The sequence below is a fragment of the Ursus maritimus genome, unplaced genomic scaffold (assembly GCF_017311325.1).
Source record: "Ursus maritimus isolate PB19 unplaced genomic scaffold, ASM1731132v1 scaffold_4, whole genome shotgun sequence".
Classification (NCBI taxonomy): domain Eukaryota; kingdom Metazoa; phylum Chordata; class Mammalia; order Carnivora; family Ursidae; genus Ursus; species Ursus maritimus.
In genome coordinates, this window is record NW_024426552.1 from 20,874,698 (window position 1) to 20,894,200 (window position 19,503).

At 34.2% G+C, this 19,503-nt stretch overlaps 1 pseudogene; it reads right to left on the minus strand.

Moving 5' to 3' along the window:
* LOC103673190 overlaps window positions 1–16,804 on the minus strand; it is an 80,868-nt pseudogene extending 64,064 nt beyond the window's left edge.
* Window positions 16,805–19,503: the final 2,699 nt, after the last annotated feature.

The following is a 19,503-nucleotide window of genomic DNA, read 5'->3' on the forward strand; positions in this document are numbered from 1 at the left end:
AAAATTGCCGGCAAACCACCAGAATCTGGAAGAGAGATATGGAATAGCCTTCAGAAAGATTGACCCTGTAGTCACTCTGATCTCAGACTTCTGGTCTCTAGATCTGTGAGGCAATACTTTCTGTCTTTGAAGCCACCCAGTTTATGCCACTCTGTTACGGCAGCCTTAGCCAGCTAATTGGGGATTACCCCTAACTTTTAATTAATAAATTAACTTATTAATGGGTAATATTTAAATTTAAATATGGATTATTGACTGTTTTAAGTTAAATAACTCAAGTTCAAAATTATGAAGGGTTTCCATGACAGATACACACTGTTCCTATTGAACTTACGTGACAAGTCAGCATAAAATAAATCTGCCTTGATGATTTGAACATATATTATATGGAATAAATTTTCCTTCACAACATTCTAATTGTTTAGATTCATTTTAGAACATGATAGCTCAATGCATTAAACCTTTAGTCATTTCAAAATAGGCATAATAACAGTGAAAACAAATATGAACAGCCAATGTCCTATTTGCCCATGGCTTAAGAAAATCAAAATAGAGTGAAACACAGAAAAAAGTAAAATGAAACCTTGTTGCCCTGAGGTTAAAGTTTTTGCCTAATAAGTCATGTGGAATTGTTCAAAAGTAGATTTATAACTTTGGTAAAGTGATTCTATGAATCTGTCATAATATGATAAACCATTTGTATTTAGCAATTTAAAATGTATTATATAATAATAAGAGTGTTTTAGGTAATTGAATCTTATAAAACAATACATTATTTCTTCATAAATGATCCTGAAAATAAATTTAATATGTTAATGTTTTCCTGTTCTTACACGAATAACCATTTACTTTTAAAGTACAGGTTTTTAATAGGCAAAAGACAAATGCCGGGTTAGTTTATGTATAATACTTCAGAAATAAAACCTCAGATATTCATGGAAAGGAAAATTATTTTTCTGTACTTCAAATTAATGAACATTAATTATATCAAGAAGAAGAAAAGGTAATTATCAAATCTCCAGAAAACTCAGCCAATTTAAACAGTTTCCCTACCTTCTTTGTAAGATTAATTCTGGACACTGACAGTGTATCAAGTCATGTGGCACCGTTGGAGAGGGAGTGCATGCCCTTGTGTCTTGATGTGTCCTGAAGTGACTGTTAATGAGATATTAATGTGTCTCGCTCTTTCTCAGGTACCATCTGTTGGTAACTGTTGAAGAAACTCCTACTGGAATGGATAGCTGATTCACTCACCTTCCACTTACTTCCTTAACCTTATGGAAGAATTTAAGAATCACTCCACTTCTTTTATTCTCCAAAATGGACTCCATTTTATCACGTTGTCATCCTGTGGTTACAGACCGTGGGCCACACTATGGCCCCTCAGGGGAACCATGATGTTGACCTTTTCTCTATTCATTTCCCCAAATCTGCCTGTTGCTCTCACACCATTTTCCTCAAAGCAGACTTTGTAGTCAGGGGGAAGGTCTTCTGCTCAGAGATTCTCACTAATGGCCATCGTCTTACTTCTTTTTTGCCCCAATTTTCTCTCACTTTTTCTACGACAGGAGTTCTTTATCTGATTTGGATAATTGAGGGAAGGGATAGTTCAAGATACAGAATATGGTTAGCAGTAAAATTCCCAGACTCACCCTTCTGTGCTTCTCTCGTTCTGCCATGATAATGTTCTATGCAGAAGTGGCTATAATGTTACATGCCTAGGCTAAGGACCTTTTCAGACCAAACTATGATAAACCATGGAAAATTACTACTATAAATAAAATAACTTTTCCATTAAATGTGGAGTTATTTTCAGGAACAGTAAATTGAACCCTTCTAATTCTCTGAAATGAAAACCACAGTTAAAGACTGTAAACACAACATAATACAAAGTAAAATGTATCCACAAAACAATAATGATGTTTATGTTTAAATTGTCAGGTTTACCACATTCACATGCTCAGGATCCCCCACCTGAACTTCCCTTTATTTAAGTGGTGCTTAACTCAATATTTGTTTCTATACTCATTGTTTCATCATCCCTGGGAGGCATTAATGCTTCTGAATATAAAGAATTACGTCTTCAGTTTCTTGAATTTTCATGTCCAATGACATTTTCTCCATATTAGCTACCCATTTAAAATTATACCGTAGGTCTTATCATTCCCCAAACTTTTATTCTTCTCAGTAAAATAATTCAGAAACTCACATTTATATCCTAAGTACTTTTTGTTCTGTTTTGCTTGTTCAATTACCCTCTACACGTTTTAAAATGTATTGAGGCATCAAAACATATTCATCATTATGCTAAATTCTCTAATTAAAATCTAAATTAAGATAGTTTTTCAAGTGGATTAAAAAGCAAACTCAAGTCCATTCATGTAAAATACAGACTTAAACCAAATTGATAAAGAAAGTGTTCATATAAAATTATGGGCAAAAATTATGAAGTCAACTGAAAGAAAAAAAAAAACGGAATAATTTCTGCCCACATAAGGTAGAATTTTAGAAAAAAAATTTAACAATCTAAAGAGAAATTTCATAGTGATAAAATATATAATTAAAAGAATAAGGAAGACATCTGTAGGTACCAAACAAACAGCACTGAAATTATAGTGAACAAAATGACAGAATAGAAATAATATTATTTCAGGGGTGCCTGGGTGGCACAGTGGTTAAGCGTCTGCCTTCGGCTCAGGGCGTGATCCCGGTGTTATGGGATTGAGCCCCACATCAGGCTCCTCCGCTATGAGCCTGCTTCTTCCTCTCCCACTCCCCCTGCTTGTGTTCCCTCTCTCGCTGGCTGTCTCTATCTCTCTGTCAAATAAATAAATAAAATCTTTAAAAAAAAAAGAGAGAAATAATATTATTTCAAATTGCTTTTGGCTCAAAAAGGGGTGGATGTATCAAAATAAAAATGGTCAGAGCTAACACAGTTAGAGTTGAATTAATATAATAGAGATTTGAAAATTATTAAATATCTCCTTTTACCTTAGCTTTAAAGAACTGAACAGTCCAATCTATTTAAAGATTTTCAACCCATAGCTTTATAAAACTGTTGGTATTTCCCATACAACTCTTAAGATAGGACTAAAGTGAACTACTAAATACCCAGAAGATCTTTTAATAATAATGAATAATTATTAACCAAAATATAAAACAGTAAAACATGTCCATGAAAGTTAAAATTTAAAGGACAACTGCTATTGCAAATATTAAAGAGTGTTTTCAAGGTAATACAGTCAACAGGGTAAATGTAATAAAATTGAAGTGGCTACAAGAAAATTTAACAAAACACCTCTAACGTTGGAAGAATAAGCAATTCCAATTTTTTTGAAGATTTTATTTATTTATTTTAGAGGGAGAGAGAAACTGTGAGTGGGGGAAAGGTGAAGGGATAGAGGGAGAGAGAGAAAATCTCAAGCAGACTCTGCACTGAGCATGGAGCCTGGCATGGGGCTCGATCTCACAACTCTGAGATCATGAGCTGAGCTGATATCAAGGGTTGGGGGCTTAACTAACTGAGCCACCCAGGCACCTCAGCAATTCCAGTTTTAAAAATAATAAAACTAATAAAGGATTTTAGTGATATCATTAGATAAAAGATAAATATTCCAAAGCAACTTTTTCTTCCATTCTGATAATATGCACCTAAATATCATAATAGAAATATAATTACATCTTCTCTAATCAGAAATAACTTTACAGTCTTGAATATAAATAAGATGAAAAATACATATTATTAAAACAAATATGTTGAAAATACTATAAAAATAAATGTATGAAGGATAGCATGGCAACAGGCTCGAGACTGGAAAGATTTAATACCATAAAATGGTACTTCTCCCCGAACTGATTTTTTTTTTTTTTTTTTTACTGTTTCTAAACAATGTTCTATTGTCGTACAAAATGGCCTAACTGTAAAGGATGTAAAGATGTGCACAGAAAGGCAAGGTCCGTGAAACAATCTACCTTACTCCTAAAATGTGCAAATATATCTAGTTACCCAAGCAGCCTGGAATCCTTCAGCGAGAAGCAGTTCTGTGAAGCGATTTTAGCCACCCAGTAGTATTTTATCAGAAGTACACAACATTCTGGATTCAGGACCCTTTATTCTCTTAACAACTGAAGGCTCCACAGTGCCTTTGTTTACATGAGGAATATCAATATATGCCATATTAGAAATTAAAATAGAAACTGAAAAATATTTTTAAAAAATAACCTCAGTGTTAACATGAATTTTGTATTTTTAGGAAAATATTTTCTATGATGAAAATTTAAATTAAAGTATAACATTATTAAACATTTTTGTAACACTTTAAGATGTCTGGCATAATAAAATCCAGCTGGACTTTCATAATCTTCTGTATTCAAAATATTGCAGTGTGGTATTTGTTTGATATGTATGAGAAAGTGTACCAACGCGTGTTATTGAAAATGGAAGGAGTATTTAAACAGCTTTTAAGGTAATAGTGAATATTCCATTTTAAATACTATATACCAAAATTTGATTAGTTATAGGGTTAGTTATAATGTAGATTCCAAAACCAAATCAGAGAACATTTTGTACCATTTCCTTAAAATCTATTGATATTACTCTGGAATTTTGTTTATGTATGATTTTGTAATATTAGGCATTCCTAATTGAAAAAGTATCTTTTTTAATGATTCTTCAGATCTTCCAAATGTTGACATATTTCATTAAACACCATCAAGGTCACATTCATTACTCATGACTAATGTCATCAGAACATTCTTTAAATGTTGAGAACATGTCAAGCTTAAGAGAGCAGATAGGAGTTTTCCAAAATACTGATTTGTACTTGAAAGCTCACATTTTATCATGGACGTCAAATTTGTTGTTCTTCTTGGAATAACAGGCACACTTCCTCCATTTTCAAGAAAAAGTCTGCCAAATGCTCACATCTGAATAATCATAGTTCGTCTGTTAGTCATTTTTTCAAAAGTGCTTTTCCTTGCTACAACTATCATAGATTAGTATGATGGAGGAGTGCTTCCCATATATTTCTTGTTACGTGGAATATTAAAAAGGATTGAGATTTAAGAAAATTCATCAAAGACATTGGTTACTGAAATTGGCTTTGTAATTTTCTTTTTTACTGTATCTAGTATTGAAAACCATGACTCCTAGGTTGTAATTGCCTCACTTTGGGCTAAAGCAGTGTTGCCTCCCACTGCCTTTGCATCCTCAAAACATATGTCCATATAGAGATAAAGGCAAATGATACAAATAACATTTTAGAAGTATTATGAAACAGTTTTGTTCTCTTAAACCTCTGTTAATCTAGCTATCTAAGGATAGTTATTTTTATATTTCCTTCTTTTCTCATAAGATGTTTGACCTTAGTCTCACAACCTGGACACCATCAAACCTTGAACCCTTTATTTTGAAGCCTGTCTTTATGAATGGTATTCCAAAGCAGCTCTGAAATGCTTGGTCTAATTCCCAACTAGAACTGGGTCAAAGGGAGAACATGACAAGCTAAACTGGAATTCCTCAAGTACAGTATTAGGCATAGTAATACCCTAACTATGGGGCAGAGAACAGTCCCCTCGTTCTCTGGAGGCAGTGTTTAAAAACAGCATCTTGAACATAGTGGACGATAAAGCCGAGGGAACACCTGTAGCAACAGGTAGGGTGACACGAGGTGTTCTAGCGTCGCGCTGATGCGAGGGAGTACACAGGGCTTAAGGAGGCAGTCATCAGGGTGACGTATTTCTGACCTGACAAGAGCAAAGGACATAACATACATTCGAGATTGTTCCTGGGGAAATTTGCTTTTATCATATATTGATCTCTTCTGTAATTTTATATCGATTCGTTAGACTGCCTCAAGGATAACGGTCATTTTACTGAATCACTTAATCCTCAATCCGCTACCTAAAAATTAGGACCACAACACCAAACTGTAGCACAGTGGTGTCAAATATTAACTTAAATGATCCAAATCATTTTGAGGATAGTTTTAAAACAATTTTGTTATCAAATTTAATGTGTCTCAGAAGAAATCATCTTCATTTTAGTATGTTTCACACAAAGAATATACTCCTGAAACATACATTTTATGAAGAGAAGTTATTCACCATATGTTCACTTAGTTCATTAACCTTAAAACAACAAACTGGCTATTATAATCTCTTTCCTTTCGAACCTGCAGGAAACATATATTTATTAATGAATAATAACATATCCCTTAATTTTGTTAAAATTTATACTGTAGGTCAGTATATCTTTCTTGAATCCCTATTATCTTGAAAGCAATTGCTTTTAATTTGTTTTTTTTTTTTTGTAAAAATTGTCTTTATTCTGCAAGTGGCTAATTTTAAATGCATTAAGCTGATTAAAAATTTTTTATTCTTTTTGCTGTGTAATTATCATATATTTTCCATTTTTCTACCTCTGCATGAAAAGCAACTAGGATATTATTCTATAATATACACTTTCTGTTGCAATTTAATTTACACATTATTGCCATGTTTTAAGAGAAAACAGCAGGCTTCACAATAGCAATCGCTATTCATAGCTAGTAAAATTTCCAAATATATTTAACTTTCTTTGCATTCATCTGCAGGGGTTCAAATACTCATTTTCTTCATGTTCCTTTAAGATTTGACATTCACATTCACTTCACCCAAGAACCAACAATATGCCATATTCAAGACATAAAAAAAATTTGTTTTGTCACTTAGAAGTAGTGTCCTGCCCACCCCCTCAAAAAAAAAAAATCTTTCCAAAAAGAACAAAATAAAATTCAGTTTCCGATAATATCAGATTGTAATGCCATTTTAGGAAATAATTACCTCAAATAAAAATGAATTCTTACATTGTAATCAATAACTGTCAATATGCATTTATTTCAACCTCTTCTTTCTTCCCAATAGAAATCACTTTCACATAATTATTTTTTATACTCAATCTGCTATATTTATGTAGTGATAAATCTATAAGCAATATATATAGTTATATTTTGTTTTTATGGGCAGAGTTGATACACGTTGACTTGTGCTTCACTATTTGTTCAGCTTCTCATTTATTTTACTCAACATTTCTTTAGACCATGCAAAATTGCTATGCGAAAAACTACTTCATTTTAAAAGCTATAATATTACATGGTGTGCGTATGCCACCTTTTATCTATCCTTCCAAGAACTGATGAACTTTTATGTTCTTGCAAGGCTTCACGATCACACGTAATACTGTAATGAATATTCTCACACATGTCCTTTTTCATGACCATGCTAGAGTTTTATGGAGTATATTCCTAGGAGTAGAACTATGAAGTTAAGGTTCACTAAATGATGACACACTGCCCTCCAAAATGCCGATAGCATTTCATGCTCTTAGCATCATGGCCTGAACTTTTCCATTTCACCATTTCTTGCCAATATACTATCTATACTTCTTTTTTTAATTCAATTTATGTAAACTAAAAAAAAAAAAAAAATTCACCTATTTCCTTTAACCCCTACCAAGTATTGCTGACAGCCACCAATCTGCTGTTATCTATGAATTGTTTTAAAAATTCAATATTTCACATATAAAAGAGATCATATGGTTATTTCTTTCTGTATGTGACTTATTTTAATTAGTATAACACCCTTGAGGTTTGTGTAACATGGTATCACACAATTTTAAGTTGCTTTTTGATGCAGAATAACAGTTTTTTTTTAAGATTTTATTTATTTATTTGATAGAGAGAGACACAGCGAGAGACAGAGAGAGAGAGAGAGAGAGAGAGAGGGAACACAAGCATGGGGAGTGGAAGAGGGAGAAGCAGGCTCCCCGCTGAGCAGGGAGCCTGGCATGGGGCTTGATCCCAGGACTCTGGGATCGTGACCTGAGCTGAAGGCAGAAGCTTAACAACTTAGCCACCCAGGTGCCCCCAAAATAACAGTTTTTAAATAATACTGTAGTTTATATTCTTAAAACTCTACTTCATATGATTTCACAGAATTATTTTTATTTGGTTGAAAATGTTTGGATTTAAAATTTTCCGTAACCATGTATTAAATAGATGCAGGGGCGCTTGGGTGGCGCAGTCGTTAAGCCTCTGCCTTTGGCTCAGGGCATGATCCCAGCGTTCTGGGATGGAGCCCCACATCAGGCTCCTGTGCTAGGAGCCTGCTTCTTCCTCTCCCACTCCCCCTGCTTGTGTTCCCTCTCTCGCTGGCTGTCTCTGTCAAATAAATAAAAAACAAAATCTTTTAAAAAAATTAAAAAATAAAAAAAAAATAGATGCAAACTTCTGTCAATCCATCCACTGTCCAGGTTTTTTGCTATCTAATTTCAACAACATTCTAAACAATTGTTCAGAAATCTCTGTTGCATTCAGAATTTAGAAAATCCAGTTGCATTTGATAATTACCTGTTTCACCTGTTTTAAAAAGTATTTTTCAAAACCCTTTTTAAATTTAAGGATTGTTTTTATTTATATAATTCTTATTATTCACAAATTCACCAATTATTCACAAATTCTTATTATTCATGAATTAAATTGGCAAACTGATTAGGTCCTGCATCTCACTTTAGTCTCCCTCTAAAATTGTGATAAGGTTTTAAAGTATCTTCTACTTAATTATTTAGTACACTGATTATTTAGAAGATACTGTATTTTACTAAGAAGGAAATGGTTTCAAGTTTAAGTATAATCAAAATGAATAAAGTTACTGACGCCAGGAGCTTGTTTTCAAATCACCAAGACCTCAGGGTAAAAACAACAACAAAACAAACAACTAGGGGGCATTAAAAACAAACTTCCTGTAGGTTTTGGAATATTGTGTTTTCTTTCTTTTGTTTTGAGGCATATTTTGATTTGCCATTTGATTTCTTATTTGGCCCATTGCTTGTGCAGTAGTGTGCTGTTTGATATTTGCATATTAAATATTTAATATTTGCGTTGTAGATGCTCAGCCTTGTTTTATTGTTGATCTTCAGTTTTGTACCATTGTGGTTGGAGAATATACTTGATACGATTTCAGTCTTCTTAAATTTGTAATATTTGTTATGTCTCTTTTTATGTGATTTAACCAGGGGATCCTTCTGTGAGTACTTGCAGAAAATGTGTATTATATTTTTCTTGGATGGAATGTTTTATATATATCATTTAGAACCACATATTCTGAAGTATGCTTCAAGTAAAAAATATTCTTGTTTAAAAAAATGTAACTGAGGGTACTCATTTATTTTTTAATTTTTTAAAAGATTTTATTTATTTATTAAAGAAAGAGAAAGAGCACTGGTGCGGGGAGGGGCAGAGGGACAAGCCGAGTCTGCTGAGCAGGGAGCTTTACATTGGGTTTAATCCCAGAACCCTGAGAAGCTTAACCCACTGAGCCACCCAGGCACCCCTGAGGGTCCTCATTTAAAATAAAGTATATCATAGGGGAGGTAGGTGGGGAATGGGTGAAATAGGTGAAAGGGATCAAGAGTATACTACTTACCATAATGAGCACTGAGTAATGATGTATGGAATTGTTGAATCACTATATTGTGCACCTGCAAATAATATAATACTGTATGTTAACTACACTGGAATTAAAAATATATATATAAAAATTTTAAAAATACAATAATTTTTAAAAGGGGATAAAAAATACAAATCATAATTAAAAAAAAAAAACACAAACGGGCACGTGGGTGGCTCAGTCGTTAAACGTCTGCCTTCGGCCCAGGGCATGGTCCCGGGGTCCTCGGATGGAGCCCCTCATCGGGCTCCCTGTTCCCCTGGGAAGCCTGCTTTTTCCTCTCCCACTCCCCCTGCTTGTGTTCCCTCTCTCACTGGCTGTCTCTGTCAAATAAATAAATAAAAAACCTTAAAAAAACCACAAAAAAAACAGATTACTATGAAAAATTCCAAATGGAGTGGAAAAAATGACAAAACTTCATCACCTAAAAATATATAGATAAAAAAGACCCTTCAGAATGTTGCATTCTGTCAAAACCAAAACCACAGGCATAAAAAAAAAATGGATGTTTAATAACTTACAAGCCCTTTTTAGAGTGATAATTACTTCATAATTACAAAAACAATGGAAAGTGGCAGTTATTAAGGACATAGAAAAAGATGGTTCATTTAGTTCTATGTTGCAAAAATTTAAGAAGGGCATGAGAAAGAATTGTGTTAATTAACGAGGTTACAGAATAAATTAGGTTATGTATAAAAGAATTTCTAGGTATAACATTTATTATACAGATTCAATAGAAACTTTTCCAGTAAATTCTTTATTTCACATCAGTATTATGTCACAGATACTATTCATTGGCTTTACAAACTGTAAAAGACTTGACGTTAGAATTGTGACTATGGACTCTTTTGGTCTTAGGAGGATGCTTGGTTATTATTATTTTTTTAAGATTTTATTTATTTATTTGACAGAGAGAGAAAGACAGCCAGCAAGAGAGGGAACACATGCAGGGGGAGTGGGAAAGGAAGAAGCGGGCGCCCAGCGGAAGAGCCCGATGCAGGGCTCGATCCCAGAACTCCGGGATCACGCCCTGAGCCAAAGCAGACGCTTAATGACTGAGTCTCCCAGGCGCCCTGATGCTTGGTTATTTTATTTTTATTTCAAAAATTTTTGGGGTATAGTTGACATGATGTTACATTAATTTCAGGTGTACAGTATATGGTACTTGGTTGTTTTAATTTCCATATGACTCACCAGTGACTCGTATTTTTTTAAATTTAATTTGATTTTTTAAGGAGCTTTTGATCCTGTTGAGTAGGGTCTAAGATTTTGCATTTCCAAGTCGTTCTTAGAGGAAACTGATGCTGCTTATTCAGGACAGCAGTTGGATTCCCAAGGCTTTAAATTGCTATCTGATACTTTCTCTTTCTAGGAGTGAATGCATACCCCCGACACCATCATTAATAGTTCAGTGTTCTGTAGTGAGAGTTTATTGTTCACTAGCTCCGTCATAATTCGAAAGTAGAAGTTGTGTGTTTTCATTTTTCATACCTGTGTACTCATTCATTTGATTATTTTTTCATAAATCCTTGTTCTCATTTCATATGTATATATTATACGTATATAAATACATATATATGTACATAAAAAGCTAAATCCTATCAAAAGCATGAGTCGGAATTTTTTGAACTAGTTTTGATTACCATGCAATTAATTTAACAGTTACTCGACTGTGGTTTTCACTTTTAATGACATTTTTAAAAATTTTTGACACTTTTTAAATTTTGCGTAATTGATTCTGAGGCAGTCTGTGTATTCACAATTAGTCTATAATCATTTACATTAGATGTGGGATCTGTCAGACAGAACTATAGCTGTTACTATTTGGAAGTCTTAAAATTTCTGTATATGTTCCACTTAAGGAAAAAGTCTTATATGCACGATGCGTTTGTTCCAAATTTAGGAATTCAATAGTTTGGGAATGGAGGAGGGAACTTTCATAGTATATTTTCACAAAATAAGTTTTTGTTTAGATCATAGATATTTACTTTCCACTTTCTTTCCTCATCCATAATGTATGCTTTTTAATTTTTCCTGCTTAGTTTGACTACTGCAACCAGATACTGCTTTCTACCTCACAGTCTCATTAGTAAACTTAAATGTTTATTAGATAAGTGAGATATTTCAGTTCCCCTGAATCCTCATAGTCTGTCTTGCATGGGATCCTCAAAAATCCATGGTAAAGATTTAACTCAAATTCCCCCAAGGTCATTTTTTACTTTTGCGATTGGATAGTGAGCCTGTGGATAGTATTTAAATATGATTCCACCCTTATTGTTAACAGTAAAGATTCTTCATGCATGAAAGTCTGCTAAATGTTATAAAAAATTTCTGTACGCTTGCAGATTTTTCCAGATTTTTATATTCAGTTTTTCATTTCAAGAATACTATGTTACAGGGAGAGTGCGCTAGATATCAGTTAACTTGCCCAACTAGATTCTGTTCAGTATTATTCTTACTAGCATGATTTTCAAGGAAGTTAAGTACCTGAAGGGTAGAGTTAATTTTAATCCAATTTTGTTGTTAAATTGAGCATACACACTGGCTATCTGTATTGTAATACATTCATTTAAAGCATCAGGAAGAACTTGCCGCACTATATTATACACATTTAATCACCAGTAGCTCTCCTTAAATATTTCAATTGTACCTTTTAAATTTTCCTTATTGCATTATTCTACTAATCGTAGACTCTTCCCGGCCAAGCTTTATAAGCTATTTCACAGAGAGTCTTTGCAGAGACTTCCATTTCATACTGCCACCAGGATAAATTAAATATCTAGCCTAAGGAGGTGATTACTACTGCTTGGCTTTTCTTGAGCTATACATGGTTGCTAGTGTGATTAGGAAATAATTGTTTGATTTATTTGCTTATCTATGCAGCTTATGGGAAATGCTGTGCCTTTGACCATAACATCTTTCTTAATTCATTGATGTGAAAACGTAGACTACAGCATAATTAAACAATCTCTCCATGGATGACAGTACTAACTATACACTTTATATGTCATTTGTCAGCCACAATGTAAAACATATCTGTAGGTTAGGAGAATTAGTTTCTTTACTCTATTAATGACTATATCTCAATTCTTTATTTTTTGTTTATATATTCCTATGGCTCTTGTGTAACCATGTGAAAATGGGGTTTATATAATTGTGGTTTTCAGAGCGTGTTCGTGAGAAGAATGTTAAATAAAACAGATGTTTCCATCTTTACAGTAAGTAAATTAAGCAAATTTTGTATTAAGCATTTAGAGAAAAATATGTGGTCAATACCATGAGCTGCTAAAAAAGGTACTGTAAAAATATGAGAGATACTATAGCTTATCAATCTTTTAATTATATATTATGCCATATATGTTTTTAAACTACTAAAATCAGCTGTTTTTCTTTCTTGGATTTGGCTACTGATTTTTTATAAACCAATATTGCCATTTTAGAGGACCCAATTTGAAATACAAGGATATTTGCCCTTCCTGTAGATATGAATATAAACTATTTTTAAGTTAATTATGAGTTTTGGGTGGCTCAGTCAGATAAGCAGCCAACTCTTGATTTCAGCTCAGGTCATGATCTCAGGGTCCTGGGATTGAGTTCCACCCCATCGCCGTCAGGCTCCGCACTCAGCGTGGAGTCTGCTTCTCTCCCTCTCCCTCAGCTCCTCCCCCTGCTCTCTGTCTCTTTGTCTCTCTCAAATAAATAAATAAATCTTGAAAAGAAGTTAATTATGAATTTCATCTATAAATTCAGTATTTTTTATTTTCAATGTATTTTATTGCAAATTTAGAATATTTCTGGAGTATTAAATATATACATTTGTAAATTATTGAAATAATTATTGATATAATTACTGATAAACATCTTAATATTAACAAATTGCTTGAGTTACATTCATAATGACAATAGTAAGTCGAATAATTTCCCCAAGACTTTCAGTATATTGACATTAAATGTTTCATATAAACGACTGAATATTGTCACCCCCACAGTCTTCTCTAGTTAAAATGATATAGACCATTTTTTCCAAAACTGTATCATTTTCACATGCCACTTATTTGAAACCTTTTTTATTCTGCTTCACTTTCTCTCTACTTTCATATTTTCTTATTAATGTAGTAACTTAGGTAATGAGTCATGACATGTGTTCCCGTTTGCCATTTATGTACTTCTTTTATTCGTATGATATTTTTGGGGGGTTTCAAACAAACTGCCTGGTGTGTTTACAGTCTTTTCACTTTGGTTGAATTACCTATTTACAAAACAATTAAAAAACAATGTCTTCAAATAATCAATAAGCAAGGTTATAAATGGACAACATCAATGCATTTAATGTTGCTTTGCTTAATTTATCAAATTAGCAAAGTTTAAAAAAGAATTAATTACATTAGTTGGTGCATAGATTAATTGACTTAAATATGAAGCAGCTGTCAGTGATACACTCTGAGTAAAAAATGTAAATGGGTATACATTTTTGGGTTGCAATTTAGAAAACTTAAGGTTATAAATTTTAATAACCTTAATACCTGTGAAGATGGATAGTCATTTACTTCTTCATTTCTAGATAATCTTTAAAATGAAAAATAACAAAAACTCTATGACCAAAAAAACTGTAGCAAGGTATCATCTGCATGTAAACATAATTGAGGATATTATGGTAAAGACGACATAGATGGAATAATACTGAAAATACTTTTTTGCAAATTTTTTATAAAGAATCAGACAAAAGGAGAGTCATGACATGAAAAAAATCAAATCATTAAGGAAAATCATAGTTTACAATGATTCAAAGTAGACTGTATTACATATATTAATATCCCTTCTCATCGCCATCATCACCATCTTGTATTCATTTTCTATTAATGCTGTGACAAATTACCACAAACAGTGGATTGAAACAACACAAATATAGAAGGTAAGAAGGGCTGGATAGGCAGAACATAGCAGATTTTTAGGGCAGTGAGATATTTTGTTGTATCATACAGATGGATACATATCATTGTACATCTGTTCAAACTCTTAGAATGTACAGCACCAAGAGTGAACTAAAATGTAAACTATGGATTTGGGGTGATAATGATGTGTCAGTGTAAGTTCATCAGTTGTAACAAATGTACCACTTCACGGGGGAACGTTGACAGTGGGGGAGGCTATGCATGTTTTGGGGGCATGGAGTACAAGCCTACCATAGAGATGTGGGTGTAGTTCCAGACCATCACAATAAAGTGAATATTGCAATAAAGTGAATCAAATGAATTTTTTGGTTTCCCAGTGCACTTAGAAGTTACGTTTACACTACACTCTAGTCTATTATGTTTGCTATAGCATTGTATCTAAACAAAAAAGCAGGGGCACCTGGGTGGCTCATTCGGTTGAGTGTCCGCCTTCGGCTTGGGTCATGATCCCAGGGTCTTGGGATCAAGTCCCACAGCAGGCTTCCTGCTCAGCGGGGAGCCTGCTTCTCCCTCTCCTCCCTGCTAGTGCTGTCACTATCTCTGTCTCTCTCAAATAAATATATAAAATCTTTTATAAATAAATAAACAAACAAAAAAAACAATGTACCAAACCTTAATTACAAAATAATTTATTGCTAGAAAATTACCTGAGCTCATCATTATCTGAGCTTTCAGTGAGTCATAATCTTTTTGATGGTGGAGCTGGTCTTGCCTCATTGTTGATGGCTGCTGAGTGATGAGTGTGGTGGCTGCTGAAGCTGGGGCAGCTGTGACAACTTCTTAAAATAAGACAACAGTGAAGTTTGTTATATCAATTGACTTTCTTTGATGATTTTTCTGTAGGTACAATGCATTTTGATAGCATTTACTCGCAGTAGAACCTCTTTCAAAATTAGAGTTGGTCCTCTCAAAACCTGCCACTGCTTGATCAACTAAGTTTATGTAATATTCTGAATCCTTAGCTGTCATTTCAACAATCTTCAGAGCATCTTCACCAGGAATAGATTCCATCTCAGGAAACCACTTTCTTTGCTCATCCACAGGAAGCAACTCCACGTCCATTCAAATTTTATCATGAGATGCCAACAATCCAGTCCCATCTTCAGGCTCCACTTCTCATGCTAGCTCTCCTGCTATTCCCAGTACATCTGCAGTTATTTCCTCCACTGAAGTCTTGAAATCAAAATCATCCATGAGAGTAGGAATCAACTTCTTCCAAACTCCTGTTAATGCTGAAGTTTAGATCTCTTCCCATGAGTCACAAATATTTTTAATAGCATCTGGAATGATGAATCCTTTCCAGAAGGTTTTGCATTTACTTTGCTCAGATCCATCAGAAGAATCACTATCTATGGCAACTATAGCCTTATCAAATGTATTTCTTAAGTAATAAGTCTTCAAAGTCAACATGACCCTTTGATCCATGGGCTGTGTAATGGATGTTGTATTAGAAGGCATGAAAACATTAATCTCATTGTGCAACTCCATCAGAGATCTTGGTTGACTAGGTGCATTAATCATTTGAAAAGAATCTTCTGAGCAGTAGGTCTCAACAGGGGACTTAAAGTAAGCAAACCATGCTGTAAGCGGAGGCACAGTCATCCTGACTTTGCTGTTCTATTCATAGAGCACAGGCAGAATAAATTTAACACGATTTTGAAAGGCCCTGGGACTTTTGGAATGGTAAATGAGTATTGGCTTCAACTTAAGGTCACCAGCTGCATTAATCCCTAACAGAAGAGTCAGCCTTTCTTTTGACGCTTTGAAGCCAGGCATTGATTGACTTCTTCTCTCTAGCTATGAAAGTCATAGATGACATTTTCTAGTAGAAGAGTGTTTCATCTACACTGGAAATCTGTTGCTTTCTGCAGCCAACTTCATTAAATATCTTAGCTAGATCTCCTGGGTAACTTGCTGTTGCCTCTATACCAGCACTTCCTGCTTCACCTTTTAGTTTTAAGTTGTAGAAAAGACTTCTTTACCTAAGTTTCATGAACCAACCTCTGCTAGCTTCCAACTTTTCTTCTGCAGCTTCCTCACCCTTTCAAGACTTCACAGAATTGAAGAGAGGTAGGGCTTGGCTCTGGATTAGGTTGATCTTCTGTCCAGACCATTAGAAATTTCTCCAAAGCAGCAATAAGGCTGCTTCACTTTATCATTCATGTATTCTCTGGAATAGCACATTTCATTTCCTTCAAGAACTTTTCCTTTGTATTGGCATCTTGGTTAATTGTTTGATGGAAGAGACCTAGCTTTTGGTCTATCTCAGCTTTCTACATGCCATCCTCACTAAGCTTAATTACTTCTAACTTTTGATTTAAAGTGAGAGATGTGCCACTCTTTCACTTTGAACACTTTGAGGCCATTGTAGGGTTATTAATTGGCCTAAGTTCAATACTATCGTGTCTGGGGAAGAAGGCCTGAGGAGAAGAAGAGAGATAGGGGAATGGCTCTTAATGGAGTAATCAGAATTCACAGATTTATCAATTAAGTTCACCTTTTAATTGTGAGGCTGGCGGTGTGGTTCATGACACCTCAAAATAATTACAATAGTAACACCAAAGAGAGACCACCATAATATAATAATGAAAAGTTTTGAAAGATTGAGAGAATTACCAAAATGTGGCACAGAGACAAGGGAGCAAATGCTGTTGGAAAAAATGATGTTGATAGACTTGCTCAGGGTTGCCGCAAACCTCAACTTGTAATAAGAAAAACAAAACGCAGTATTTGCGTAGCGCAGGAAAATGACACGTAATAAAATGAAGTCTGTCTGTACATGCCAAATCTGTGCTTTCTACTTAACTTTGCTGGGAATCTAAAACTGCTCCAAAAAAATCTTTCCAAGAAACAGAAACACACAAATATACCGTCTTCTGTATTTTGGAAATCTGAAATGGATCTCCTTGTATTAGAATCAGGGTGTTGGCAGAGCTATATGCCTTTATGGGAGCTCTAGGGGAGAATCTACTTCCTTGTCTAATCCAGCTTCTAGAGGTCATCCAGCTTCCTTGGCTCATGGCAGCCTCGCACCATCTTGATGTTAAATATTTGTGTCATCTAGGAAAGGTAAAACTTGAAATTATAGTATGACAAAAATCTGGTATTAGAATCCTTAGAGAGTGCAAACAAGTGGACACGAAATATTTTCATTTATAAGACACATATGGAAGAAAAGATATTTTCTTCTACTTCAGGATTTGCAATTTTTAGAAGTAGTTTCGAGAGAAAACATTTAGACCTTTGTTACTTTTTCATGGAGACTAATGTTTGACCAGATTAATAATAATAACATGCCATCTATATTTGGGATAAGATTATTAAATGGTGGGCTTGAAATTAGAATTTGTTATACTTTCTTGGGGTTTTATCTGCATATGGATTTTACAAGAATACTTATTAGCAGAAAGCATTGTCTATTTTGACTACCACAAATCCGATGTGGTAAATTATTTAAGAGTATACTACACTATCATTTCATAGATTGATACATTTATCCTCTAAAAATATATTTTGTAAATCAGATTTTTGATCCATGGTAGGGGCACCTGGGTGGCTCAGTCCGTTGAGCGTCCAGCTCTTGGTTTCAGCTTAGGTCATGATCTCATAGGTCCTGGGATCAAGCCCTGCATTGCATCTGCCTTCCTGCTCAGTGGGAAGTCTGCTTAAAGATCCTCTCCCCAACCCCTCCCCCCTCAAATAAATAGATAAACCTTTTCAAAAAAGCGTTTTAGATTATTGATCCATGGTGATACAGATGGTACTCCTACTACTATTACTAACATAACAATGCTCTTTTTTTGAAACAGCCTTTAATAAACTGGTGTGGCTTGATTAATTTTGTTAGTAAATGTATTTTAAAGTCATTTCCTTTTCCACTATTAAGGGCATAATTTTAGTTCATGTCCTTATGAACCTTGAGCATTATGTTTGATCTCCTTGCCTCCAGTTTTGAGAATGGGTAAGTCTATTCTTCATGGTGTCCCTTGAAGTGTTATTATGTCCATATCAGAACAAATTTTAAAGTTTTTTAGAGGTTCTGTAATTTTCTTGTCATGGCAAACAAAATTCTTTCTACTTTGAGTCCTATGTAAGTTTTCATTTTATGTGTTTTTCCAATTCTCTTACCAGTTTATATTACAGAAATGTAAAATGAATTATAGTCCTTATCACAGACCTGGCAGAAGCAAATAGTTCATTCAAATAAAGTAATTGAGGAGCGGTTCCCACAGGGATTATTGACAATTGTGTGAACAGGCTTAAGGAGAAACTACAAGGGATACTGAATCTTGCTGCAGCTAACAAATATGGGAGGGAACAGAGCGTCACTAGCCCGAGCCTTGAAAGGACAAAGGAGAGAGTGAGTATTCCAGAACCCGGAAGCAGAAAAGCTATAGCTATTTCCTTTATTAAGTCCCACAGTTTGAGCTTCTCCTAGGTAATCCTTTGTTAGAACTCCCCTTAGCATTTAAAGGTGCAGTTAGAGCAATGGCCTGCAAGGGCTCAGAATTGTAAGGGGAGAAAGATCTAGGAAAGAATACAGATTATCCAGTTCATTCCACATAGACATGGAGTTTTCTTCATGCTGTCATTTGCTTTCTTCTTTTACTGGAAGTGCTTTCCATCCCCCATGCACCACCCATCTGATTGGTGATCTCATTCGGAACTGTGAAGCATTGTGTAGGGATACTTATTTCTTTTACTATCCAAGACAAAAGAATACAGTCTTTTTCTCCCCACACTGTATTCGTCTCTTGTGAATTGTTCCATTGTTTCACATTTTATATTAGAATTTGAAAAATAGGTTAAAATTTGTGCTTAGTTTTGCCTTCTTTTGTTTTTTTAAAAATATTTCTATTGGTACAGTGAGTAATTTTGACATCCTGTCAAAACACTTATTGATGTTGGACCTAATTTTAAGTTTTTGTCAAATGTCCTTTAAAAATTAAAAAAAAAATCAGAGTATAAAACTTACAGCAAGTTGAAGTTGTGAAATTAGCTTTTGAATGTGACACTAGGGGAAATAAAAATCTATATCAGTTTAAAATATTCATGTTTTTCAAAT